The 27,638-nt window shown below is 48.4% G+C and overlaps 1 long non-coding RNA gene across 1 annotated transcript in view; it reads right to left on the reverse strand.

Annotated features, from left to right (window-relative positions):
- Positions 1 to 264: 264 nt before the first annotated feature.
- LOC140394826 (uncharacterized) overlaps positions 265 to 27,638 on the reverse strand; it is a 42,466-nt gene continuing 15,092 nt past the window's right edge. Inside the window, exons 2-3 of the long non-coding RNA XR_011936020.1 lie at positions 7,639 to 7,742; positions 265 to 352 (exon numbers count right to left, since the gene is read on the reverse strand). This is a non-coding gene — a long non-coding RNA (uncharacterized lncRNA). The remainder of the gene's footprint in view (positions 353 to 7,638; positions 7,743 to 27,638) is intronic.

Genomic DNA, 27,638 nt, shown 5'->3' on the forward strand with positions numbered 1-27,638 from the left:
CTTATTTTCTAGAGAGAGTTATCAAATTCTGGTTTTCGGCTTCACATCAACATTTTTTGGATAGAGAGCTCTTACACTGGATTTCTGGAGAGAATTCAGCAGATCTTTGAGAGAGGGTATTTGAACTCCTCCATTCAGGCTTCAGAACCTAGTTAACACTAGAAAAACAGCCTTGTGACTCTGAGAAACATGTCAGTGAGACCAGAACCAATCACCACCAGGCAGGGCACAGGAATCTGAGCCAATTTATTGGCCAATAGCCATGTCCATCAATCTGAGTCATCACTAATGTCCCCTGCTGCTGCAATCCTCTGCTTGAATTTCAAGGCTTGGCAATCTACAAGCTCCTTTCCTTAAAGATACAGAATGCATCAAAGTCACAGGTCCATTACTCATCCATGGATCAAAATGGTAATCGCAAAAAAATAAAAAAGGAATTAAGGGAATAAACAGGAGCGACCCTTACAACACTACTAGGACAGGTACAGCACAGGCTTAGATAAAGAGTAAAGCTCCCTCACTATTGAATTTCTTGAGTGCTGTTGGAGCTGCACTCATCCAGGCAAGTGAACAGTATTCCATCATATTCCTGATTTGTTCCTTGTTGATCATGGAACAGCTTTGGGGAGTCAGGAAGTGAATTACTTGCCGCAGAGTTCCCAGCCTCCAACTTGCCCTTGTAGCCATAGTAGCTATGTGGGTAGGGATGTTCAGTTTCTTGCCAACAGTGACCCCCAGGATGTTGATGGCAGTAGATTTGACCACATTATGAAGGAGAGATGATTAGGTTCTCTTTTGTTGGAGATGGCCGTTGTCTGGGCACTTAATGTGGTGTCACTGTTACCTGTCACTTAGCAGACTAAACGTGGCTGTTGTCAGATCTTTCTGTTTCGGGCATGAACTGATTCATTATCTCAGGAGTTGCAAATGCAACTGAACACAATTCAAATTCCCACTTCTCAACAACCCTATGTTCACTGATTTATATTGGATCCTGGACCCTCAACATCTCAAAAATTCTATCATTGCCTTTAAAGCCCTTCACGTCCTCATCTCTCCCTATCTCCATTATCTCCTCCAGCCCCTACATCCAAAGCCTCTGATACTCCAACCCTGACCTCTTGTGTGCCCCACTCGCCACACCTCACCATTAGTGGTTGTGCCTTCAGTCAATTATGTCCCTTTTTCTGGAATTCACTCCCCTGCGGGGTGTACACAACTGGGCACCTACAGTGGGTTCTGTTTGCCAGGTGCATGTCGTGGAAGACCTGCCGTTAATGGACAATCCAACATGTGGGCATAATCAGTTTAAAACACCTTATCTGCTTTGGTAATTGCATGTAAAGTTAAAGGGGTAAGCCATGGGGTACGGGCCTCTGGCACGGAGTCTGTCCCTGTTGCTCAGAAGGGACGGGGGGAGAGGAGCAGAGCATTAGTAATTGGGGACTCGATAGTCAGGGGCACAGATAGGAGATTTTGTGGGAGCGTGAGAGACTCACGTTAGGTATGTTGCCTCCCAGGTGCAAGGGTACGTGATGTCTCGGATCGTGTTTTCAGGGTCCTTAAGGGGGAGGGGGAGCAGCCCCAAGTCGTGGTCCACATTGGCACTAACGACATAGGTAGGAAAGGGGACAAGGATGTCAGGCAGGCTTTCAGGGAGCTAGGATGGAAGCTCAGAACTAGAACAAACAGAGTTGTTATCTCTGGGTTGTTGCCCGTGCCACGTGATAATGAGATGAGGAATAGGGAGAGAGAGCAATTAAACACGTGGCTACAGGGATGGTGCAGGCGGGAGGGATTCATATTTCTGGATAACTGGGGCTCTTTCTGGGGAAGGTGGGACCTCTACAGACAGGATGGTCTACATCTGAACCTGAGGGGCACAAATATCCTGGGGGGGAGATTTTTTAGTGCTCTTTGGGGGGGTTTAAACTAATGCAGCAGGGGCATGGGAACCTGGATTGTAGTTTTAGGGTAAGGGAGAATGAGAGTACAGAGGTCAGGAGCACAGATTTGACTTTGCAGGAGGGGGCCAGTGTTCAGGTAGGTGGTTTGAAGTGTGTCTACTTCAATGCCAGGAGTATACGAAATAAGGTAGGGGAACTGGCAGCATGGGTTGGTACCTGGGACTTCGATGTTGTGGCCATTTCGGAGACATGGATAGAGCAGGGACAGGAATGGATGTTGCAGGTTCCGGGGTTTAGGTGTTTTAGTAAGCTCAGAGAAGGAGGCAAAAGAGGGGGAGGTGTGGCGCTGCTAGTCAAGAGCAGTATTACGGTGGCGGAGAGGATGCTAGATGGGGACTCATCTTCCGAGGTAGTATGAGCTGAGGTTAGAAACAGGAAAGGAGAGGTCACCCTGTTGGGAGTCTTCTATAGGCCTCCAAATAGTTCGAGGGATGTAGAGGAAAGGATGGTGAGGATGGTCCTGGATAAGAGCGAAAGTAACAGGGTAGTTATTATGGGAGACTTTAACTTTCCAAATATTGACTGGAAAAGATATAGTTTGAGTACATTAGATGGGTCGTTTTTTGTACAGTGTGTGCAGGAGGGTTTCCTGACACAATATGTTGACAGGCCAACAAGAGGCGAGGCCACGTTGGATTTGGTTTTGGGTAATGAACCAGGCCAGGTGTTGGATTTGGAGGTAGGAGAGCACTTTGGGGACAGTGACCACAATTCGGTGACGTTTACGTTAATGATGGAAAGGGATAAGTATACACCGCAGGGCAAGAGTTATAGCTGGGGGAAGGGCAATTATGATGCCATTAGACGTGACTTGGGGGGGATAAGGTGGAGAAGTAGGCTGCAAGTGTTGGGCACACTGGATAAGTGGAGCTTGTTCAAGGATCAGCTACTGCGTGTTCTTGATAAGTATGTACCGGTCAGGCAGGGAGAAAGGTGTAGAGCGAGGGAACCGTGGTTTACCAAAGAAGTGGAATCTCTTGTTAAGAGGAAGAAGGAGGCCTATGTGAAGATGAGGTGTGAAGTTTCAGTTGGGGCGATGGATAGTTACAAGGTAGCGAGGAAGGATCTAAAGAGAGAGCTAAGACGAGCAAGGAGGGGACATGAGAAGTATTTGGCAGGTAGGATCAAGGGAAACCCAAAAGCTTTCTATAGGTATGTCATGAGTAAGCGAATGACTAGGGAAAGAGTAGGACCAGTCAAGGACAGGGATGGGAAGTTATGTGTGGAGTCTGAAGAGATAGGCGAGATACTAAATGAATATGTTTCGTCAGTATTCACTCAGGAAAAAGATAATGTTGTGGAGGAGAATGCTGAGACCCAGGCTATTAGAATAGATGGCATTGAGATACGTAGGGAAGAGGTGTTGGCAATTCTGGATAGGCTGAAAATAGATAAGTCCCCGGGGCCTGATGGGAGTTATCCAAGGATTCTCTGGGAGGCCAGGGAAGAGATTGCTGGACCTTTGGCTTTGATTTTTATGTCATCATTGGCTACAGGAATAGTGCCAGAGGACTGGAGGATAGCAAATGTGGTCTCTTTGTTCAAAAAGGGGAGCAGAGACAACCCCGGCAACTATAGACCGGTGAGCCTCACGTCTGTAGTGGGTAAAGTCTTGGAGGGGATTATAAGAGACAAGATTTATAATCATCTAGATAGGAATAATATGATCAGGGATAGTCAGCATGGCTTTGTGAAGGGTAGGTCATGCCTCACAAACCTTATCGAGTTCTTTGAGAAGGTGACTGAACAGGTAGACGAGGGTAGAGCAGTTGATGTGGTGTATATGGATTTCAGCAAAGCGTTTGATAAGGTTCCCCACGGTAGGCTATTGCAGAAAATACGGAGGCTGGGGATTGAGGGTGATTTAGAGATGTGGATCAGAAATTGGCTAGCTGAAAGAAGACAGAGGGTGGTGGTTGATGGGAAATGTTCAGAATGGAGTTCAGTTACAAGTGGAGTACCACAAGGATCTGTTCTGGGGCCGTTGCTGTTTGTCATTTTTATCAATGACCTAGAGGAAGGCGCAGAAGGGTGGGTGAGTAAATGTGCAGACGATACTAAAGTTGGTGGTGTTGTCGACAGTGTGGAAGAATGTAGCAGGTTACAGAGGGATATAGATAAGCTGCAGAGCTGGGCTGAGAGGTGGCAAATGGAGTTTAATGTAGAGAAGTGTGAGGTGATTCACTTTGGAAGGAATAACAGGAATGCGGAATATTTGGCTAATGGTAAAGTTCTAGAAAGTGTGGATGAGCAGAGGGATCTAGGTGTCCATGTACATAGATCCCTGAAAGTTGCCACCCAGGTTGATAGGGTTGTGAAGAAGGCCTATGGAGTGTTGGCCTTTATTGGTAGAGGGATTGAGTTCCGGAGTCAGGAGGTCATGTTGCAGCTGTACAAAACTCTGGTACGGCCGCATTTGGAGTATTGCGTACAGTTCTGGTCACCGCATTATAGGAAGGACGTGGAGGCTTTGGAGCGGGTGCAGAGGAGATTTACCAGGATGTTGCCTGGTATGGAGGGAAAATCTTATGAGGAAAGGCTGATGGACTTGAGGTTGTTTTCGTTAGAGAGAAGTAGGTTAAGAGGAGACTTAATAGAGGCATACAAAATGATCAGGGGGTTGGATAGGGTGGACAGTGAGAGCCTTCTCCCGCGGATGGAAATGGCTGGCACGAGGGGACATAACTTTAAACTGAGGGGTAATAGATATAGGACAGAGGTCAGAGGTAGGTTCTTTACGCAAAGAGTAGTGAGGCCGTGGAATGCCCTACCTGCAACAGTAGTGAACTCGCCAACATTGAGGGCATTTAAAAGTTTATTGGATAAACATATGGATGATAATGGCATAGTGTAGGTTAGATGGCTTTTGTTTCGGTGCAACATCGTGGGCCGAAGGGCCTGTACTGCGCTGTATCGTTCTATGTTCTATGTTCTATGTAAATGGAGTCAGGATCCCTGTTACATCATTGGTAGTGTGATGAATGTAGGAATTTCAGATACATTGTATTGTATGTATTTGGTGCAGTCAGGGTTAAAAGCCTGGGTTAGTGTGTGAATGACTACTGCAGCAGTGTTTTTACAAATCCTAGTTTGTTTTGGGAGTCTGACGTCCAATTAAAGCATAATAAAAGTTTGGGCTTCCCTGCAGGGTAGGGAAAATTAGAGACATTGGGTGGGATTCTCCTTTCCAGGGACTAAGTCCCCACACCGGCGGGAAGACCGGTGCGAACCACTCCGGCATCAACAGCCCCCGAAAGTGCAGAATTCGCCGCAATTCCGGGGGCTAGGTGGACGCCGTAGGGGTTGGCGCCCAGCGTGGCCTCGTGCATGTGCGGAACCGCCGCCGTGTTTTGGTGCATGCATGGAGGTTCTCTTCTCCACGCCGGCCATGGCGGAGCCCTACAGGGGCCGGCGCGGAAGGAAGGAGTGCCTCCACAGCACAGGCCGCCTGCAGATCGGTGGGCCCTGATCATGGGCCAGGCCATCATGGGGACCCCCCCCCCCCCCCCCGGGACGTATCTCCCCCCACCCCCCCCCCCCCCCCGAGGACCGCCCCCGCCGACTTACCTGCCAGGTCCCGCCTGTGTGGCACCATGTCTATCCCACGCCAGCGGGACTGTGCAAAGACGGACGGCCCATAGGGGCCCGGAGAATTCCGGGGGGAGGGGGCGCTGCCAATGGCGTGAACCACGCCCCCTCCCAAAAAACAGCCCCGGAGAATACGGCAGCCGGCATCGGGGCATCGGGGCGGCGGGGCGGGATTCGTGCCGCCCCCCCCGGGGATTCTCCGGCCCGGCAGGGGGGTCGGAGAATCCCACAAATTGTTTTCAGCCTAGCAAGATGATATTGTTAATGAGAGGAGCCAGGAGTAGGGTGGCACGGAAGCACAGTGGGTAGCACTGTTGCTTCACACCGTCAGGGACCCGGGTTCGGTTCCCGCTTGGGTCACTGTCTGTGTGGAGTCTGCATGTTCTCCCCGTGTCTGCGTGGGTTTCCTCTGGGTGCTGTGGTATCCTCCCACAAGTCCCGAAAGACATACTTTTTAGGTGAATTAGACATTCTGAATTCTCCCTCTGTGTACCCGAACAGATGCCTGAATGTGGCAACTAGGGGCTTTTCACAGTAACTTCATTGCAGTGTTAATGCAAGCCTACTTGTGACAATAAAGATTATTATTATTATTGAAGCAGTCAGGTGTTGAGGTTCAGTTTTAGTTTGTGACTGGAAGACAAAATGAGAAGTTTCTAAAGAAATACAGCCAGAGATTCTGCATTGTTCTGACAGGGTTTAGGTCTATCTTTTCAGTCTCAAATACATCTCTGTAGAGCAATTATTCCTGAGTGATATCTATTTAAAAGTGGATTGGGATCTGAGATGGCTCCATTGTTTGAGTGGAAGCAGTTATTGTGTCACTGTAATGATTAGCACAGTTTGAGGGGTAATTGTAAGCTATTTCTTGTGTGATGGTAAAGATATTTTAATACTGTGTTCGTAATATTTTGTGTGAAATCATTTCTGGAGCGAGGTATCCTTTCCTCACAGTCTTACAAAATCAAAAGTAACTTAGCTACTGTTGAGGTCTGGTCGGGATCGGAATAGTAGGAGCGGGGCCAATCAAGCAGGGAAATCCAACCATGTAAAAGCCGTTTTGGGACTCCAGCTCGATTCTCTGCCCCTACCACCATTCCCACCCACCAAAAAGGGGTGGAAAATCCCCCATTGTATTTATTAGACTATAATTACTGAATTTAGTAATCCAGTTTGCTTCTGCTTTTGCATAGAAATGTACAGCACAGAAGGAGCCCATTAAGCCCATTGCTCCAATTATTCCCACTCCTCTTGTCTTTTACCCAATAGTCCTGCAAATATTTCCTTTCCAGGTCCATATCTAAATCCACTTTGAAAGTTATGATTGAATTAACTTTCACTTCCCTCTCATACTGTGTATTCCAGATCACATCATTACCACGTTGTCAAACTTTCAGCATGAGATTTTGAACTGGATTACTCACCGTGTAACATAACCACTACACTACAGTTTCCGCGTGGCACAACTGTGAAATAGAGATGTTTATCTCATCAGAACTTGGGTGTCAGAGCTGAAAGGTCAGTGTCGAACCCAATGCACCACACATTTTCCTACTTTTAAAATGGCATCCACCTTTCATGACATTCCCTACAAAGATTTTCACCTGCTGACCAACTCAATGGGTGGCCCTTTCAAAATGTGACCATGTGAATCGACTTCAGTCACAAGGAGTAGTGCAGAACCCAGTTTAATAAAGCACTAGGCAGAAAAGGAGGCATAAACAAGTCTTACTCAATCTAGGAATCCATAGATCCCTCACCCCAATGAATGAGTAAATTAGAAAATGGGTTTGACATTGACATTCCTTGCCCGACAACTAACCCCTTCAATAGTCTGTCCCTTCCCTTGGTGCCAATGCACAAGAGATGAAAATCAGACACCTATGATCTCAGGATTCAGGAAACTTGGATTACCAATGAGAATACAACACAAATTGGAGATAATAGGACAAGGGAGTGATTCAATCCACACATTGGTATTTGGGTCAGAGTGTAAATTTACAGTAGAGATTATTAAATACACACATGTATTTAATACAACAAACGCTGGGGGAAAGCAGCAGGTCAACCATCTGTTACTTACTGACGGATATGTATCCACAGGAGTTTCCCAAACCTGCTGGAGTTATTGTTCAGGACAGTTTTAGCATTCCCAAAAGCTTCCAGGATGGGAAAGGCCTCAGCAACCTGTGGTGAGGTAAAGTACAGGTCAGGTTACATCTTAACACTCTGTTAGTCCACATTGACAAGTGTACACAGGGTGTTGGAAACAAGAACGTTACTGTTGGCTGATGCATTACAACATTCAAACAAGAAAATATCTGAAAAGTGGAATTTTGGCTGTGAATTGACCATGTAAAAATGTTGAATGCTGGGGCACTGTATAGAACATTTTGCTTGTGCTGTCTTTGGCAATAATTCCTGTAAACAGCTAAATGATGGAAGATAAAGGGTTAATATTAAATATGTAAATATATAGTCTACATCTGGGATGTAGGACCACATGACAACGTGGAGAGACAGAGGGCAGAATTTTACATTCCCCCCCAAGGCTGGTTCTGAAGGGGAGCATAAAATATAATGGCATGAATCCCCCGTGAAACCCACATTCCCAAACTCAGATGCAATTTCCCTCTTGGGCGGGCAGGCCCTCGGGTGGGAAATCCAACCATTCATCTATTGAGGACCTTGGTTGACCACTTCATGACCATTTAAGGGCCTTTTCCTGCCCATCCTCAATTGCTCAACTGGCGGGAGCAGGTGAGGGTAGGGTGGGAAACAGAAAAAAATCTTTCTTATCCCAGGACCTTGGAACTATAGGAACATAGGAAGAAGAGTAGGCCATTCAGCCCTTCAAACCTGTCCTGCCATTTAATGAGATCATGGTTGATCTGTGACCTAACTCCATATCCCTGCCTTTGGCCCATATCCCTTAATATCTTTGCTTCACAAAAATCTATCTCAGATTTAAAATTAACAACTGATCGAGTTTCAACTGCTGTTAGTGGGAGTGAATTCCAAACCTTTTGAGTGATGAAGTCCTTCCTAATATCTCTCTGGGTCCCTCCCCGCTACGACGCCGCAATCACCCCCACCACCCCCCCCCCCCCCCAAATCCCCCTCCTCCACCCGGGACTTAGCATTCCAATGGTCCTGGGATTTAGTTCCAGGCAGAGCGTTGCAGTACAACTTCTGGCCACTGCAGCACTGTGCCTGGCTGGGTTGGAGAGTTGTCGGCCAATCATCACCTTGGTCATGGAATGGCTCCAGAATGCATGGCTGGCTGTTGAGTGAGTCACGTTGTCAGCTCTGATTTGATATAATCCTTGTGGCTACATCATTTAACCGCGCACCTCGAAACATCAAACAACCCTTTCCCATCTCCAACATAAAGCAAATTCAAAAATCAACGCCTTTTACAGTCCCCTCTGATTTTTTTTTCCCCCAAGTTACTCACAGCTGTGCTCTGGAGATTAATCTTTACTTCCTGGAGACTTCAGAGAAATTCTGGAGATTTGGCAGCACTAACAGTGTGTGCTGACTGTCTGCAAATCTTCAAGAGGGAGTTAGATAGGTTTTTCACAGAGATCACAGAAGGAAAGTGTCTTTATGTGAAAGACTTGGTCAATTTGGTCTCGTGGACATGTTTCCATCACCTGGGGGTCTCGTAGAAATTTCCCAGATTATTTATTCTGGGTTACCTTTTTGCCTGAGTGAGGAGATCACCTAACAGCAGGGATATGAGGATGGGGATCAGATTTATGTGTGGGGCAGGCTTTGTTTTCCAATCCCTCCTTTTGGTACATTTGTCTGTGTTGTTGACTCTGAAAACAATGCTTGTCACACACACTGAGTTTCACTCTACACTGATATACATTTCAAGTACAAAGCAATGGAAAAGGGGGCAGATACCCGGATTCAGTGGAACTTCCCGATCTTGCCTGAAGGTGGTGAGGGTCTTTACCAAGGTCAAGAGCAAATAAAAAAGCATTTGAACTACATTTATATGAGGGACATTCATGTCAAAGACAACTTCATTATCCACCTTTAGCACTCGCTAGATGTTCTTTAGGAAAGGCACCCTGAAGAAGCAGCACTGAGTGGGCTCTGCCCCATTCCCCTCAGATCACAGCGGGTGATGAGGGCAGGTAGACAGGGACGTGGTCTTTTTAGTTTTATGGCCCGATTAATGTGTTGATGAAGAGCAGACAGCCTAGCAATCAGTCTCTGGAGGCCTGCAGAAATGTTAGATCCTTGCCCAGTGTCCAAATCCAGGACCTGCCAAGGATTGTGTTAGGTCCCAGAGGAAATGACCTGTCAGTTGGGTTAAGGTCAAATCATCATCAGGTGAGGAGAGAGATAGGAAAATAATTTCAACCCACCTCCTCACAGGTCATTAATCAGGTTACCTATCTGCACCATTGAGCCCGGTCTGTGAGCATAAGGTTTCTAACTTTCTACAGTTCCTTCTCTTCTTATTTGATGGTGTTGACTTAGCCCCATGACATTATTGCAAGAGTTCCTAGGCCCAAACCATCTTCAGCTATTTCATCAATGACCTTCCCTTCATCATGGAGTCAGAAGTGGGGATGTTCGTTGATGATTACACAGTTTCCAGGACCATTCACAACTCCTCATATACTGAAGCAATCCATGTTCAAATGCAGCAAAACATACAAGTTTGGGCTGATAAATGACATGTATCATTGGCACCACACAAGTGTCAGGCAATGGTAGCACAGTTGCTTCACAGCCCCAGGGTCCCAGGTTCGATTCCCGGCTGGGTCACTGTCTGTGCGGGGTCTGCACGTTCTCCCTGTGTCTGCGTGAATTTCCTCCGGGTGCTCCGGTTTCTTCCCACAGTCCAAAGATGTGCGGGTTAGGTGGATTGGCCATGCTAAATTGCCCTTAGTGTCCAGAAAATGTTAAGTGGGGGTTACTAGGTTACGAGGATAGGGTAGATACATGGGCTTCAGTAGGGTGCTCTTTGTAAGGGCCGGTGCAGACTCGATGGGCCGAATGGCCCCCTTCTGCACTGTAAATTCTATGATTCTATGAATTCTATGATTCTATGAATGGCCATCTCCAACAAGAGTGGATCTAATCATCAGAGTATCACAAAGGGGGAGTCTGATAAGACAGGTCGTGGTACACATTGGTACCAATGACCTCAGTAGAATCAGGGATGAGGTCCGACATCAAGAAATTTGGGAGCCAGGCAGTAGCACAAGACCTCAAAGGTAGTAATATATGGATTATTCCAGGTATCACGTGCTAGCGAGCACAGGGATAGGAGAATAGGGCAGATAAATGTCTGGCTCAAGAGTTGGTATAGAAGGGAAGGGTTTAGATTCCTGGATCACTGGGACCATTTCTGGGGAAGGTGGGACTTGTACAAGTGGGACGGTCTGCACCTGAACCACAATGGGACAAACATCCTTACAGGTGAGTTTGCTAGTGCTCTTAGGAGGGATTTAAACTAGTTCAGCAGGGGAAGAGGGGGCTGGATTCTCTGCCGCCCGCTGGCAGTAGTGGAGTTCCCGATGCAGCGGAGAATCCCGTGTTGTCCAAAAAACAGAATCGGTTCCAATACTCCAGGTCCCCATTGGCAGCGGCATCAAGATTTGCGCCCCATGCTAGCAGGAGTATGCAAATATTTCATATTGACCCATTTGCATCCTATTAATGGGCCAGGCATGGGATTCTCCAAGTCCTTTGGTCGGGATTCAGCTGAGCAAGAATTGGTGCAGGTATTTCCCAGCGTGGCCTGACGTGGGAGACCAAGGGGGTCACTGTTTAAGGGAGTTGCCCACAAAGTCCATTGGAGGTTCCCCTCCCCTCCACAATGCCAATCCTGCCAAATCCACCCCCCAGCAGACCCCACATAAGAAGACCCCCATCAGAGATCCTCACAAGAAAACTCCCCACTAGAGACTCCCCGATAAGAGAGACCCCACCAGAAACCCCCATTACAGTGACCCCCATAAGAAAAACCCCCACCAGAGACTCCCCGATAAGAGAGACCCCACCAGAAACCCCATTACAGAAACCCCCACCAGAGACCCCCATAAGCGAGACTCCCAACAGAACACTCCTCCCCCTCCCCAATTACAGAGTCCCTCCCCCCCCCCCCCCATTATTACAGAGAACCCTGCCTGGAAGCTAGAGAGCAGTCCAGACCGAGACAGTGAAAAAAATCACTGCTTTAAAGCTCACCTGTGCAATACACCTGCTGCCTCAGTCAGAGAAAGCAGCACCTGCAAATTCCTTAAAAACAAAAACCACATTGGTTGGGTCTAAACCCCCTCAGATATCTGATCTGGAAGGTTTTCAGTCACATCAATGGGAATTGGTTTTACCAGGCTGATATTGACAGCTTACACACAGCCAGCTGTCTGGATTGTTTAATTTCACTTCCCTTCATAAGACCATAAGACATAGGAGCAGAATTAAGCCATTCGGCCCATCACGTCAGCTCCGTCATTCAATCATGGCCGATATTTTTCTCATCCCCATTCTCCTGCCTTCTCCCCATAACCCCTGATCCCTTATTAATCAAGAACCTATCGATCTCTGTCGTAAAGATACTCAGTGATGTGGCCTCCACAGCCTTCTGCGGCAAAGAGTTCCACTGATTCACCACCCTCTGGCTGAAGAAATTCCTCCTCATCTCTGTTTTAAAGGATCGTCCTTAGTCTGAGACTGTGTCCTCTGGTTCTAGTTTTTCCTACAAGTGGAAACATCCTCTCCAGGTACACTCTATCCAGGCCTCACAGTATCCTGTAAGTTTCAATAAGACCCCCCCTCATCCTTCTAAACTCCAACGAGTACAGACCCAGAGTCCTCAACCGTTTTTCATACGACAACCTCTTCATTCCAGGAATCATTCTTGTGAACCTCCTCTGGACCCTTTCCAAAGCCAGTACATCCTTCCTTAGATACGGGGCCCAAAACTGCTCACAATTCTCCAAATGGGGTCTGACCAGAGCCTTATACAGCCTCAGAAGTACATCCATTCATGCTTGAATGGATCTCAAGTGAAGATAATGGCAATGTTTATAAACATCTAGCAGTATTTGAGATCTTTTAGAGTTTCATAGAATTTACAGTGCAGAAGGCCATTCGGTCCATCGAGTCTGCACCGGCTCTTGGAAAGAGCACCCTACCCAAGGTAAACACCTCCACCCTATCCCAGTAACCCCACCCAACACTAAGGGCAATTTTGGACACTAAGGGCAATTTATCATTGCCAATCCACCTAACCTACAGATCTTTGGACTGTGGGAGGAAACCGGAGCACCCGGAGGAAACCCATGCACACACGGGGAGGATGTGCAGACTCCGCACAGACAGTGACCCAAGCCGGAATCGAACCTGGGACCCTGGAGCTGTGAAGCAATTGTGCTATCCACAATGCTACCGTGCTGCCCCTACCGTGGACCACATCAAAAGCAGTTAAATGCTTTGTCCAAAGGAAAAGAGGAAGTGAGACCACTTAACTGTCCCAGGGAGTATAGAAAGTGCAAGGGCGAACTCAAAAGCAATTAGGAGAGTAAAGAGGAGGCATGAAAAAGCACTGGCGGGTAAATCTATCAAGGGGAAGAGGGTAACCAGGGAAAGAGTAGGACCCAATCGGGACCAAGGGGGTGATCTGAGAGTTGAGCCGGATGACATTGGTAGGGTGTTCAACGATACTTCAATTCTGTCTTCACATTGGAGCAGGAGGATGCGGGTGCAGAATTCAGACAAAGGGACTGTGAGGCTCTTGGGCAGTTTGACCACATGACCCGTCACAACCCAACCCAGAAAATCCTGCCAGCGACCCAAACATGGCCCAAACACCCCCAAAGCAGCAAAGACAGTGAGGACCCGGTGTTCTGGATGTTCTGGGTGTTCTGGATCTGTGGAACACATACAGGCCACCAACACTTAAAATAGTGCAACACTATTTTATTAAGTTAGAAACTGTTGAACATACTTTCACTGTGGGTTAACACGATGTTAGATTAAACTAAAGACCTTTGCCTGTCCGAAGCAGTCTGTTCACTCAGCACATGGTGAGGATCTGTGCTGTAAGCTCTGTCCTTGTAGGAGGCTGCATCCCGAATGAGCGGGAACTCTGATGCCCCCTGTCTTTAGAGTGAGTGTGCTCTAACTGGTGATTGCCTGCGGTGTTGTGTGTGTTGATTGGTCTTGCTGTGTGTCCATCAGTGTGTGTATCTGCACCATGACATCCCCCCTTTTATAAAAGAATGTATGTGTGGCAATAAATAGTGTATGGTGAGAATGCTCCTAACTACGTGTGGGGTGCGAAGACATATTTACAGGACTACGTACATGAGAACTAAGCTATTTACATGGGAAGGTGCCTGGTGCAGAGAAGCAGTATGCAACAAGAATAATGAGATCAACACTATATACAAACCAGGGAAACGATCAAACAAAGCAACAAAACAATTCAGAGAGTCTATAAGCCCGCAAAGTTCATAAATTAAGTCTCTGAGGTGGGCGACGAATTCTGGTTGACCGCCTCAAGGCCGGGTTGAGAGCCGCCGGTTCAGGAGCAGGCTGGACTGCGAGAGAGTCAGGGGGAGGCAGAGCGACAGGGAGCTCTGCATAGTCCATGGCAGGGTCAGCAGGCGGGTGAGACAACAGTGGAGGATCACGTGGCGAGCGTGGAACGAGACAAAGGGCACGTCGATTGTGGCGCCATCCAGTAGATGAACCAGGAACGAGCGGGGGGCCACCTGCCGAAGGACAACAGCGGTTGCAGACCAGCCCCCATCTGGAAGATGGACGCGGATGTTGTCATCTGGAGCCAGAGCAGGGAGATCATCTGCACGGGAGTCATGAGCCGCCTTGAGATGTGCACGAGAAAGCTGCATCCGGCGAAGGATCGGAACGTGGTCGAGGTCTGGGACATGGATGGACGGCACCGTCGTCCTCAGGGTACGACCCATGAGTAACTGGGCTGGCGACAGGCCAGTGGACAGCGGGGCGGATCGATAGGCCAGCAAGGCAAGGTGGAAATCGGACCCAGCATCGGCAGCCTTGCAGAGGAGCTGTTTGACTATATGTACTCCCTTCTCCGCTTTGCTGTTGGATTGGGGGTACAGGGGACTGGATGTCACTTGGGCAAAATTGTACCGCCTGGCAAAGTTGGACCTTTCCTGGCTGGCAAAGCAGGGACCATTGTCCGACATAACCGTGAGCGTGATGCCGTGTCGAGCAAATGTTTCTTTACATGCACGAATGACGGCAGACAAGGTGATGTCGTGCAACCGTATCACCTCCGGGTAATTCGAAAAGTAGTCCACGATCAGGACATAGTCTCTACCCAGCGTGTGGAACAGGTCGATGCCCACCTTGTTCCATGGTTTCATGACCAATTCATGGAGCTGCAGGGTCTCACGTGGTTGGGCCGGCTGGAAGCGCTGACAAGTGGGGCAGTTGAGCACTGTGTTGGCTATGTCCTCAGTGATGCCGGGCCAGTACACTGCCTCTCGGGCCCATCAGCGGCACTTTTCCACGCCCAGGTGGCCCTCGTGTAGTTGTTCCAGGACAAGTTGGCGCATGCTATGCGGGATGACAATGCGGTCCAGTTTTAGAAGAACCCCGTCTACTACCGCCAGATCATCTCTGATATTATAGAACTGAGAGCATTGGCCCTTGAGCCACCCGTCTGTTAGGTGGCACATGACACGCTGTAGCAAGGGGTCAGTCGCCGTCTCGCGGCGAATGTGGACCAGGCGTTCATCCGTGGCGGGTAGATTGGAGGCCGCGAATGCCACATGGGCGTCAACCTGGCAGACAAATCCCGCTGGGTCACATGGGGTGTTGACTGCCCTGGAGAGAGCATCAGCAAAGATGAGGTCTTTGCCTGGGGTGTATACCAGCTGGAAGTCTAATCGCCGGAGCTTGAGAAGAATACGTTGGAGGCGAGGCGTCATATCAATCAAGTCTTTCTGTATCATATTGACCAGCGGGCGATGGTCGGTCTCGACGGTGAATTGAGGAAGTCCGTAGACATAATCGTGAAACTTAACCACACCGGTCAGAAGGCCCAGGCACTCCTTTTCTATCTGCGCGTAGCGCCGCTCCGTGGGGGTCATCGCACGTGACGCATATGCAACGGGGCCCCATGATGAGGCCTCATCACGTTGAGGGAGCACTGCCCCAATGCCGGATTGACTGGCATCGGTCGAAATTTTGGTCTCCTTTGCTGGATCAAAGAAAACTAAGACCGGTTGACCGTAAGGTTGGCACACTACTCATCATCTGGATCAATGCTGTATACCGATAGAGGCTGGATTCTTTGCTTCGGGGACACCCTGTTTTTTGTAACGATACCGATTCGAAAAGGTGTCTTCGGGTCCTCGGTGTCAATTTCGAGGAGTAGGTCCGCATCGGACTCGGTGACCGTGGGTTGAATGGCCCGGACATTCCTGCGAGTCTGGCTGGAGCGATACGAATTGGCAGGCCGAGCTGATCTGCATACAGCAGCATAGTGTCCAAATTTGCCACATCTCAGGCATTGTCGGGATTTGGCAGGGCATTGCCGCTTTAAGTGGGCGGAGCCACAATTGCCACACGTTGTAGCGTCAGTACGCTCGCTGCGCCACCGCGCAGTCGCGGTGCGGCCGTACGTGGTGTGTGCCTGTGCAGTACGTTCGTCGACGTCGCCATCCCCTCGTTCGGTGCGCACAAGCGCGGGAGTCTGCGAAAAGCGTGTGAAATGGGTACCCTCATCCAGGCTGAGGCCCTGGAGTTGCTCGATTGCTTGGACCCATTCTGCCTCATGGGGACCTTGCCGCGCCGTTTAAGCCACTTGGATGTGGGAATATCGACTAGTGGCGTGTTCGTGTAGCACACAGGTCTCGATGGCGGTCGCTAGGGTGAGCTGCTGTACCTTGAGGAGCTGCTGGCGTAGGGGGTCCGACTGAACACCGAAAACGATCTGGTCGCGTATCATGGAGTCGGAGGTGGGCCCGTAATTACAGGACTGCGCAAGGATGCAGAGGTGAATGAGAAAGGACTGGAAAGGTTCATCCATACCCTGCAAATGCTGTTGGAATACATAGCGCTCGAAACTTTCATTCACCTCTATGCTGCAGTGAGTGTCAAACTTGAGGAGGACCGTCTTGAATTTTGATTTATCTTCATCATCAGCTAAGGTGAGAGAATTGTAAATGTGGATGGCATGTTCCCCGGCCATGGATAGGAAGAGGGCGATCTTCCTGGTGTCCGAGGCATCTTCCCGGTCTGTGGCTTCCAGGTAGAGCTGGAAGCGTGGTTTGAATATCTTCCAGTTGGCCCCTAGGTTACCGGTGATGCGGAGCGGCCGCGGCGGTCGGAAGCTGTCCATTTTGCAGGATGGCTGTATGCTGGTAGGTCTAAGAAGTTCTAATATCCCTCAACTCCTGGTACCATGATGTGTTGGGTGTTCTGGATCCGTGGAGCACATACAGGCCACCAACACTTAAAATAGTGCAACACTATTTTATTAAGTTAGAAACTGTTGAACATACTTTCACTGTGGGTTCACACGATGTTAGATTAAACTAAAGACCTTTGCCTGTCCGAACCAGTCTATGCACGCAGCACATGGTGAGGATCTGTGCTGTAAGCTGTAACCTCTGTCCTTGTAGGAGGCTGCATCCCGAATGAGCGAGAACTCTGATGCCCCCTGTCTTTATAGTGTGCTCTAACTGGTGATTGGCTGCGGTGTTGTGTGTGTTGATTGGTCTTGCTGTGTGTCCATCAGTGTGTGTGTCTGCACCATGATATACTGGTGTATATCATGACACATCCTTGCGGAACTCTGGGGCCCAACCAGCACCAGCTTGCCAACATGCACCCCCCCCCCCCCCCCCCACCCCCCCACCCCACCAGTGACCCCGAAATCGCAACCAGAGTCCAGGACCCCTCCAGACGCAACCACCTACCTTCCACGATGTCAAACTTTTCTCATCAGATCCCAGGACCAGCCAGAAACAGCCACCAACCGAGGAAACAAGGGAAATGCACCGGTCTGCAGGTGAGGCTAAAACAACGCAGTTTCAAGACTCCTCTCCCAGCACACTCCTGGCAAATGTCGAAGTGATTGAAAACAACCTGGACAAACATAACTCTAGACTTACCTCTCAGAAGGAAATAAGGGACTGCTGTGTGCTCTGTTTCACAGAGACATAAGACGTAAGACATAGGAGCAGATTAAGGCCACTCAGCCCATCGAGTCTGCTCCGTCATTGAATCATATTTTTCTCATCCCCCAAGAAGGTTGTGCAATATTAGTCCGAGGCAATGGAAGAGCTCCTTCGCAACTGCTTGGAGTCAGTGGACTAGTCTCTATTCAAGAACTCAGCGACCAACCTGGACAAGTATACCACCACCATCACAGACTTCATCCATAAGTGTGTTGAAGACTGCATGCCAAAGCAGGCAGTACGGGCATTCCCCACCCAGAAACCATGGTTTAACTGAAGGCCAAGTCTGAGGCATTCAAGATGAGTAACCCTAATCTATACAGGAAATCTAGGTACGACCTCCACAAAGCCATCAGGGATGCCAAGAGACAATACCCAACTAAGCTAGAGTCCCAAACTAACGACACAAACTCTCGTAAGTTGTGGCAAGGCTTAAACAATATAACAGGCTATGAAGCAAAGCCGAGTAGAACATCTGGCAACAGAGCTGCCCTCCCCGATGAACTCAATGCATTCTATGTTTGTTTCGAGCAGTAAGCCAATGTACCGTTGTCAACTGCCCAACAGCCTCAGATGCACCCATACCTATGGTCACACCCTCAGAAGTTAGATCGGCCTTCATGAGACACATCAACTTCATCCTTCCAGAATGCTTTGATCCGTTGCAATTCGCCGACTGCTACAACCGGTCCACAGCATATGCTATCTCCTTGGCCCTACACTCATCCCTGGAGCACCTTGACAACAAGGACTCTTATTCATTGACTACAGCTCCGCTTTCAACACCATAAACCCAGCCAAATCCATAGCAAAACTCCAAAACCTAGGACTCGGCTCCTCCCTCTGCAACTGGCTCCTCGACTTCCTGACCCACAGACTACAATCATTAAGGATTGACACCTCCTCCAAGATAGTCCTCAATACCGGGGCCCCGCAAGGCTGCATTCTTAGCTCCCTACTATACTCCCTGTACACATACGACTGTGTGGCAAAATTCAACTCCAACTCCATCTACAGGTTTACTGATGACACGACCGTAGTGGGTCGGATCACAAACAATGATGAATCAGAGTACAGGAGGGAGATAGAGTGTGTGGAGACTTAGTGGCGTGGTATAATGAAGACAATCTCTATCTCAATGTCAGCAAAACTAAAGAGCTGGTCAATGACTTCAGGAAGCGAAATGTCGCCCACTCCCCTGTCTGCATCAATTGTGCCGAGTGTGACGGTATCCACTTATATTAAAGGCTGATCAGAACTGATTTTATATAAAATCATATATTCACTTTATATTAAAAGCTGATCAGAGCTGATGCTATATTAAATCATGTATTTAACCCGATATTAAAAACTGATGGCTGATGAGTCCATTATCAATGTAAACCATTACTTATCGCAATAATGTTTTTCAATATGTATTATCTTTGTAAGAGTCCATAAGCAGTGAACTCATTAAGCAGCCTCCCATCCATTGACTCTGTCTACATCTCCCACTGCCTTGGGAAAGTTGGCTGCATAATCAAAGACCCATCCCATCTGGGTTATTCTCTCTTCCAAACTCTTCCATTGGACAGGAGATATAAAAGTCTGAGAACACACACGAACAAGTTCAAAACAGCTTCTACCCCACTGTTACCAGTCTCTTGAATGGCCCTCTCACGAACTGAAGTGATAATTCTACCCATCTTCTCTATAGTTGTAGCATTATAATCCATAAGCTTCACCCGATGCCTGTGCCTATGTGTTTACATTGTGTATTTAACCTAAGTCCTTTTTTCATGCATGGAATGATCTGTCTGCACTGTATGCAGAAGAATACTTTTCACTGTACCTCGGTACACGTGACAATAAATCTAAATCTAACTTTGAGAGCACATGAAATCCAGGGTAACCTTCATGATAGGAGACACAGGGGGGTGTGACTGGAGGCTGGTGTGCAGTGGCATACTACAGAAATCGGTGCTGGGTCCCTCATTGTTTATGATATATATAAACAATATAGAAGAAAATGTCGGGGGAATGATAAGTACGTTTGCAGCTGTCACGAAGATTGGCTGGGTGGTTAATAGTGAGGACGACGGCCTTCGTTTACAGGAGGATGCAGAGAGATTGGTCAGATGGGCAGATGGAATTTAACCCTGAAAAGTGTGTGATGATGCAATTCGGAAGAAGTAACATGACAACATGAAGGGAGTACTCCATGAATAGCAGGACACTAGGAATTCAGAGGAGCAGAGGGATCTTGGGTGCTTGTGCACAGATCTCTGAAGGCAGCAGGACAGGTTAATAGGGTACTTAAGAAGGCATATGGGACACTTGTCTTTACTACCTTCAAACTTCCTGCATCGGATCCCATCCCCCTGCCACATTAGTTGAAACCCTCCTCAACAGCTCTAGCAAACACTCCCCCTAGGACACCAGTTCCAGTCCTGCCCAGGTGCAGACCGTCCGGTTTGTACTGGTCCCACCTCCCCCAGAACCGGTTCCAATGCCACAGGAATTTGAATCCCTCCCTTTTGCACCATCTCTCGAGCCACGCATTCATCCTATCTATCCTGACATTCCTACTCTGACTAGCTCGTGGCACTGGTAGCAATCCTGAGATTACTACCTTTGAGGTCCTACATTTTAGTTTAACTCCTAACTCCCTGAATTCAGCTTGTAGGACCTCGTCCCGTTTTTTACATATATCGTTGGTGCCTATGTGCGCCACGACAGCTGGCTGTTCACCCTCCCCCCCCCCCCCCCCCCCCCAGAATGTCCTGCAGTCGCTGCAAGACAACTTTGACCCTCCTGGAGTCATCCTGGAGTCTCGATTGCGTCCGCAGAACTGCCTGTCTATTCCCCTTACGATTGAGTCCCCTATCACTATAGCCCTGCCATTCTTCTTCCTGCACAGCTGCGCAGCCGAGCCAGCCACAGTGTCATGAACCTGGCTGCTGCTGCCTTCCCCTGGTGAGCCATCTCCCTCAGCAGTATCCAAAGCGGTATATCTGTTTTGCAGGGAGATGACCGCAGGGGACACCTGCACTGCCTTCCTACTCTTGCTCTGTCTTTTGGTCACCCATTTGCTATCTCCCTCAGTAACTTCCACCTGCGGTGTGACCAACTCGTTAAACGTGCTATCAACGACGTCCTCAGCATCGAGGATGCTCCAAAGTGAGTCCATCCGTGATCTCCCAGTGAGCCAGAGAAGACACAGCCAGAGTGAGACACAACCAAGAGTGAGTTTGGGAACTTGAATCTAGGTGGGGAGGGGGTGCTTTTTATCCCTGGTAAGTGACTGGTAAGTAGTTTTCTTTTCATTGTCTCGTTTATTTATTTATTTTTTTCTTTCGCTTTTTGGAATTGTAGTTGTATCAGTTTACCTAAGATTTAAGACATGGCAGGAGATCCCAGACCCATGTCATGCTCCTCGTGTGCGATGTGGGAGCTCAGGGACATGTCCACTGTCTCTGGCTCCTTCGCGTGCAAGATGTGTATCCAGTTGCAGCTCCTGTTAGACTGCTTGACGGCTCTGGAGCTGCGGATGGACTCACTTTGGAGCATCCGCGATGCTGAGGACGTCGTGGATAGCACGTTTAGCGAGTTGGTCACACCGCAGGTGAAAGGTACTGAGGGAGATAGAAAATGGGTGACCAAAAGACAGAGCAAGAGTAGGAAGTCATGGCAGGTGTCCCCTGCGGTCATCTCCCTGCAAAACAGATATACCGCTTTGGATACTGTTGAGGGAGATGGCTCACCAGGGGAAGGCAGCAGCAGCCAGGTTCATGGCACCGTGGCTGACTCTGCTGCGCAGCTGGGCAGGAAGAAGAATTGCAGGGCGATAGTGATAGGGGACTCAATCGTAAGGGGAATAGACAGGCAGTTCTCCAGGATGGTATGTTGCCTCCCTGGTGCAAGAATCAGGGATGTCTCGGAGCGGCTGCAGGACATTTTGGGGGGGAGGGTGAACTGTCAGCTGTCGTGGTGCACATAGGCACCAACAATATAGGTAGAAAACGGGACAAGCTGAATTCAGGGAGTGAGGAGTTGAACTAAAACGTAGGATCTCAAAGGTAGTAATCTCAGGACTGCAACCAATGCCACAAGCTAGTCAGAGTACATAGAACATAGAACATAGAAAAACACAGCACAGAACAGGCCCTTTGGCCCACGATTTTGTGCCGAACATTTGTCCTAGATTAATCATAGATTATCATTGAATTTACAGTGCAGAAGGAGGCCATTCGGCCCATTGAATCTGCACCGGCTCTTGGAAAGAGCACCCTACCCAAAGTCAACACCTCCACCCAACACTAGGGGCAATTTTGGACACTAAGGGCAATTTATCATGGCCAATCCACCTAACCTGCACATCTTTCGACTGTGGGAGGAAACCGGAGCACCCGGAGGAAACCCACGCAGACACGGGGAGGATGTGCAGACTCCGCACAGACAGTGACCCAAGCTGGAATCGAACCTGGGACACTGGAGCTGTGAAGCAATTGTGCTATCCACAATGCTACCGTGCTGCCCTTAAGAACAAATAAATCTACACTATATCATTTTACCGTAATTCATGTACCTATCCAATAGCTGCTTGAAGGTCCCTAATGTTTCCGACTCAACTACTTCCACAGGCAGTGCATTCCATGCCCCCACTACTCTCTGGGTAAAGAACCTACCTCTGACATCCCCCCTATATCTTCCACCATTCACCTTAAATTTATGTCCCCTTGTAATGGTTTGTTCCACCCGGGGAAAAAGTCTCTGACTGTCTACTCTATCTATTCCCCTGATCATCTTATAAACCTCTATCAAGTCGCCCCTCATCCTTTTCCGTTCTAATGCGAAAAGGCCTAGCACCCTCAACCTTTCCTCGTAAGACCTACTCTCCATTCCAGGCACCTTTTCCGTTCTAATGCGAAAAGGCCTAGCACCCTCAACCTTTCCTCGTAAGACCTACTCTCCATTTCAGGCAACATCCTGGTAAATCTCCTTTGCACCTTTTCCAAAGCTTCCACATCCTTCCTAAAATGAGGCGACCAGGACTGTACACAGTACTCCAAATGTGGCCTTACCAAAGTTTTGTACAGCTGCATCATCACCTCACGGCTCTTAAGTTCAATCCCTCTGTTAATGAACGCTAGCACACCATAGGCCTTCTTCACAGCTCTATCCACTTGAGTGACAACTTTCAAAGATGTATGAACATAGACCCCAAGATCTCTCTGCTCCTCCACATTGCCAAGAACTCTACCGTTAACCCTGTATTCTGCATTCATATTTGTTCTTCCAAAATGGACAACCTCACACTTTTCAGGGTTAAACTCCATCTGCCACTTCTCAGCCCAGCTCTGCGTCCTATCTATGTCTCTTTGCAGCCAACAACAGGGGCAGCACGGTAGCATGGTGGTTAGCACAATTGCTTCACAGCTCCAGGGTCCCAGGTTCGATTCCCCGCTGGGTCACTGTCTGTGCGGAGTCTGCACGTTCTCCCCGTGTCTGCGTGGGTTTCCTCCGGGTCCTCCGGTTTCCTCCCACAGTCCAAAGATGTGCAGGTTAGGTGGATTGGCCATGCTAAATTGCCCTTAGTGTCCAAAATTGCCCTTAGTGCTGGGTGGGGTTACTGGGTTATGGGGATGGGGTGGAGGTGTGGACTTGGGTAGGGTGCTCTTTCCAAGAGCCGGTGCAGACTCGATGGGCTGAATGGCCTCCTTCTGCACTGTAAATTCTATGTATCTATGTAACAGCCCTCCTCATTATCCACAACTCCACCAATCTCCGCATCGTCTGCAAATTTACTGACCCACCCTTCAACTCCCTCATCCAAATCATTAATGAAAATCACAAACAGCAGAGGACCCAGAACTGATCCCTGCGGTACGCCACTGGTAACTGGGATCCAGGCTGAATATTTGCCATCCACCACCACTCTCTGACTTCTATCGGTTAGCCAGTTTGTTACCCAACTGGCCAAATTTCCCACTATCCCATGCCTCCTTACTTTCTGCAGAAGCCTACCATGGGGAACCTTATCAAATGCCTTACTAAAATCCATGTACACTACATCCACTGCTTTACCTTCATCCACATGCTGGGTCACCTCCTCAAAGAATTCAAGAAGACTTGTGAGGCAAGACCTACCCCTCCCAAATCCGTGCTGACTATCGATAATCAAGCAGTGTCTTTCCAGATACTCAGAAATCCTATCCTCAGTACCCTTTCCATGACTTTGCCTACCACCGAAGTAAGATTAACTGGCTTGTCATTCCCAGGGTTATCCCTACTCCTTTTTTGAACAGGGGCACGACATTCGCCACTCTGCAATCCCCTGGTGCCACCCCTGTTGACAGTGAGGACGAAAAGATCATTGCCAACGGCTCTGCAATTTCATCTCTTGCTTCCCATAGAATCCTTGGATATATCCCGTCAAGCCCGGGGGACTTGACTATCCTCAAGTTTTTCAAAATGCCCAACACATCTTCCTTCCGAACAAGTATTTCCTCGAGCTCACCAGTCTGTTTCACACTGTCCTCTCCAACAATATGGCCCCTCTCATTTGTAAATACAGAAGAAAAGTACTCGTTCAAGACCTCTCCTATCACTTCAGACTCAATACACAATCTCCCGCTACTGTCCTTGATCGGACCTACCCTCGCTCTACTCATTCTCATACTTCTCACATATGTGTAAAAGGCCTTGGGGTTTTCCTTGATCCTACCCGCCAAAGATTGCTCATGCCCTCTCTTAGCTCTCCTAATCCCTTTCTTCAGTTCCCTCCTGGCTATCTTGTATCCCTCCAACGCCCTGTCTGAACCTTGTTTCCTCAGCCTTACATAAGTCTCCTTTTTCCTCTTAACAAGACATTCAACCTCTCTTGTCAACCATGGTTCCCTCACTCGACCATCCTTTCCCTGCCTGACAGGGACATACATAATCAAGGACACGTAGTACCTGTTCCTTGAACAAATTCCACATTTCACTTGTGTTCTTCCCTGACAGCCTATGTTCCCAACTTATGCACTTCAATTCTTGTCTGACAACATCGTATTTCCCCTTCCCCCAATTGTAAACCTTGCCCTGTTGCACGCACCTATCCCTCTCCATTACTGAAGTGAAAGTCACAGAATTGTGGTCACCATCTCCAAAATGCTCCCCCACTAACAAATCTATCACTTGCCCTGGTTCATTACCAAGTACTAAATCCAATATTGCCCCTCCTCTGGTCGGACAATCAACATACTGTGTTAGAAAAGCTTCCTGGACACACTGCACAAACACCACCCCATCCAAACTATTTGATCTAAAGAGTTTCCACTCAATGTTTGGGAAGTTAAGGTCACCCATGACTACTACCCTGTGTCTTCTGCACCTTTCCAAGATCTGTTTCCCAATCTGTTCCTCCACATCTCTGCTACTATTGGGGGGCCTATAGAAAATTCCTAACAAGGTGACTGCTCCTTTCCTATTTCTGACTTCAACCCATACTACCTCAGTAGGCTGAATACTCCTCGAACTGCCTTTCTGCAGCTGTTATACTATCTCTACTAAACAATGCCACCCCCCACCTCTTTTACCACCCTCCCTAATCTTATTGAAACATCTATAACCAGGGACCTCCAACAACCATTTCTGCCCCTCTTCTATCCAGGTTTCCGTGATGGCCACCACATCGTAGTCCCAAGTACTGATCCATGCCTTAAGTTCACCCACCTTATTCCTGATGCATCTTGCGTTGAAGTATACACACTTCAACCCATCTCCGTGCCTGCAAGTACTCTCCTTTGTCAGTGTTCCCTTCCCCACTGCCTCATTACACGCAATGGCGTCCTGAATATTGTCTACCTTAGTTGCTGGACTACAAATCAGGTTCCCATTCCCCTGCCAAATTAATGTAAACCCTCCCGAAGAGTACCTCCCTCCCAGGATATTGGTGCCCCTCTGGTTCAGATGCAACCCGTCCTGCTTGTACAGGTCCCACCTTCCCCAGAATGTGCTCCAATTATCCAAATATCTGAAGCCCTCCCTCCTACACCATTCCTGCAGCCACGTGTCCAGCTGCACTCTCTCCCTATTCCTAGCCTCGCCATTACGTGGCACCGGCAACAAACCAGAGATGACAACTCTGTCTGTCCTGGCTTTTAACTTCCAGCCTAACTCCCTAAACTTGTTTATTACCTCTACACCCCTTTTCCCACCTACGTCGTTGGTACCATTGTGCACCACGACTTCTGGCTGCTCACCCTCCTCCTTAAGGATCCTGAAGACACGATCCAAGACATTCCTGGCCCTGGCACCCGGGAGGCAACATACCTTCCGGGCATCTCGCTCGCGACCACAGAATCTCCTATCTATTCCCCTAACCATTGAATCTCCTTCAACTATTGCTTTTATATTCTCCCCCTTCCCTTCTGAGCCCCAGAGCCAGACTCAGTGCCAGAGACCTGGCCGCTAGGGACTTCCCCCGGCAGATCATCCCCCCCAACAGCATCCAAAACGGTTTCCTTGTTTTGAAGGGGAACGGCCACGAGGGATCCCTGCACTGTCTGCCTGTTGGTTTATTTCCCCCTGACTGTAACCCAGCTATTCTTGTCCTGTACCTTGGGTGTGGTTACCTCCCTGTAACTCTTCTCTATCACCCCCTCTGCCTCCCGGATGATCCGAAGTTCATCCAGCTTCAGCTCCAGTTCCCTAACACGGTCTTTGAGGAGCTGGAGTTGGGTGCACTTCCCGCAGGTATAGTCAGGGGGGACACCGGTGGTATCCCTCACCACCCACATCCTACAGGAGTAGGAATGTCAGGATAGATAGGATGAACGTGTGGCTCGAGAGATGGTGCAAGAGGGAGGGATTCAAATTCCTGGGGAATTGGAACCGGTTCTGGGGAGGTGGGACCAGTACAAACCGGACGGTCTGCACTTGGGCAGGATTGGAAACAATGTCCTGGGGGTGTTTGCTAGAGCTGTTGGGGAGGGTTTAAACTAATGTGGCAGGGTGATGGGAACCGATGCAGGACGTTGGAAGGTAGTAAAATAGGGACAGAGACAAAAGGCAGTAAGCGGGAAAGTGTAAGCCATAGTCAAAAATCAAAAAGGGCGACAGTATAAGGTACAGTGACTGAGGGGAGCTCAGTGAATACTGAAAGGCCCAGTAATACTGAAAGGAATAAAACTGGAAGTAAAAACATTAATGGTCAGCGATGTGGCAGGTTGTTACATGAAGATATGGGTTCAACGACAAGGAAAATTAGGAGAAAAGTTAAGAGGAAATATAACTTAGGAGAGGTTACTGATGTCATCTAGGAGAGTGTTAAGATTCAAAACAGAGGTAAAAAAGCCAACATAAGTGTACTTTACCTGAATGCTCGTAGTATTCGGAATAAGGTAAATGAATTGATGGCGCAAATCATCGTGAATGACTATGATTTAGTGGCCATTACTGAAACATGGTTAAAGGATGGTCACGACTGGGAGTTAAATATCCAAGGGTATCAAACTATTTGGAAGGACAGAGTGGATTGTAAGGGAGGTGGTGTAGCTCTGTTATTTAAGGATGACATCCGGGCAATTGTAAGGGATGGCATTAGTGCTATGGAGATAAGGTTGAATCCATTTGGGTGGAAATCAGGAATAGTAAGGTGAAAAAGTCACTGATAGGCGTACTCTGTAGGCCACCAAATAGTAACACCATGGTGGGGCAGGGAATAAACAAAGAAATAACGGATGCATGTAGAAATGGTACAGCAGTTATCATGGGGGATTTTAATCTACATGTTGATTGGTTTAACCAGGTCGGTCAAGGCAGCCTTGAGGAGGAGTTTATAGAATGTATCCGCGATAGTTTCCTCGAACAGTATGCAATGGAACCTAGCGGACCTAGATCTGGTCCTGAG

The sequence above is a fragment of the Scyliorhinus torazame genome, chromosome 18 (genome assembly GCF_047496885.1).
Source record: "Scyliorhinus torazame isolate Kashiwa2021f chromosome 18, sScyTor2.1, whole genome shotgun sequence".
Classification (NCBI taxonomy): domain Eukaryota; kingdom Metazoa; phylum Chordata; class Chondrichthyes; order Carcharhiniformes; family Scyliorhinidae; genus Scyliorhinus; species Scyliorhinus torazame.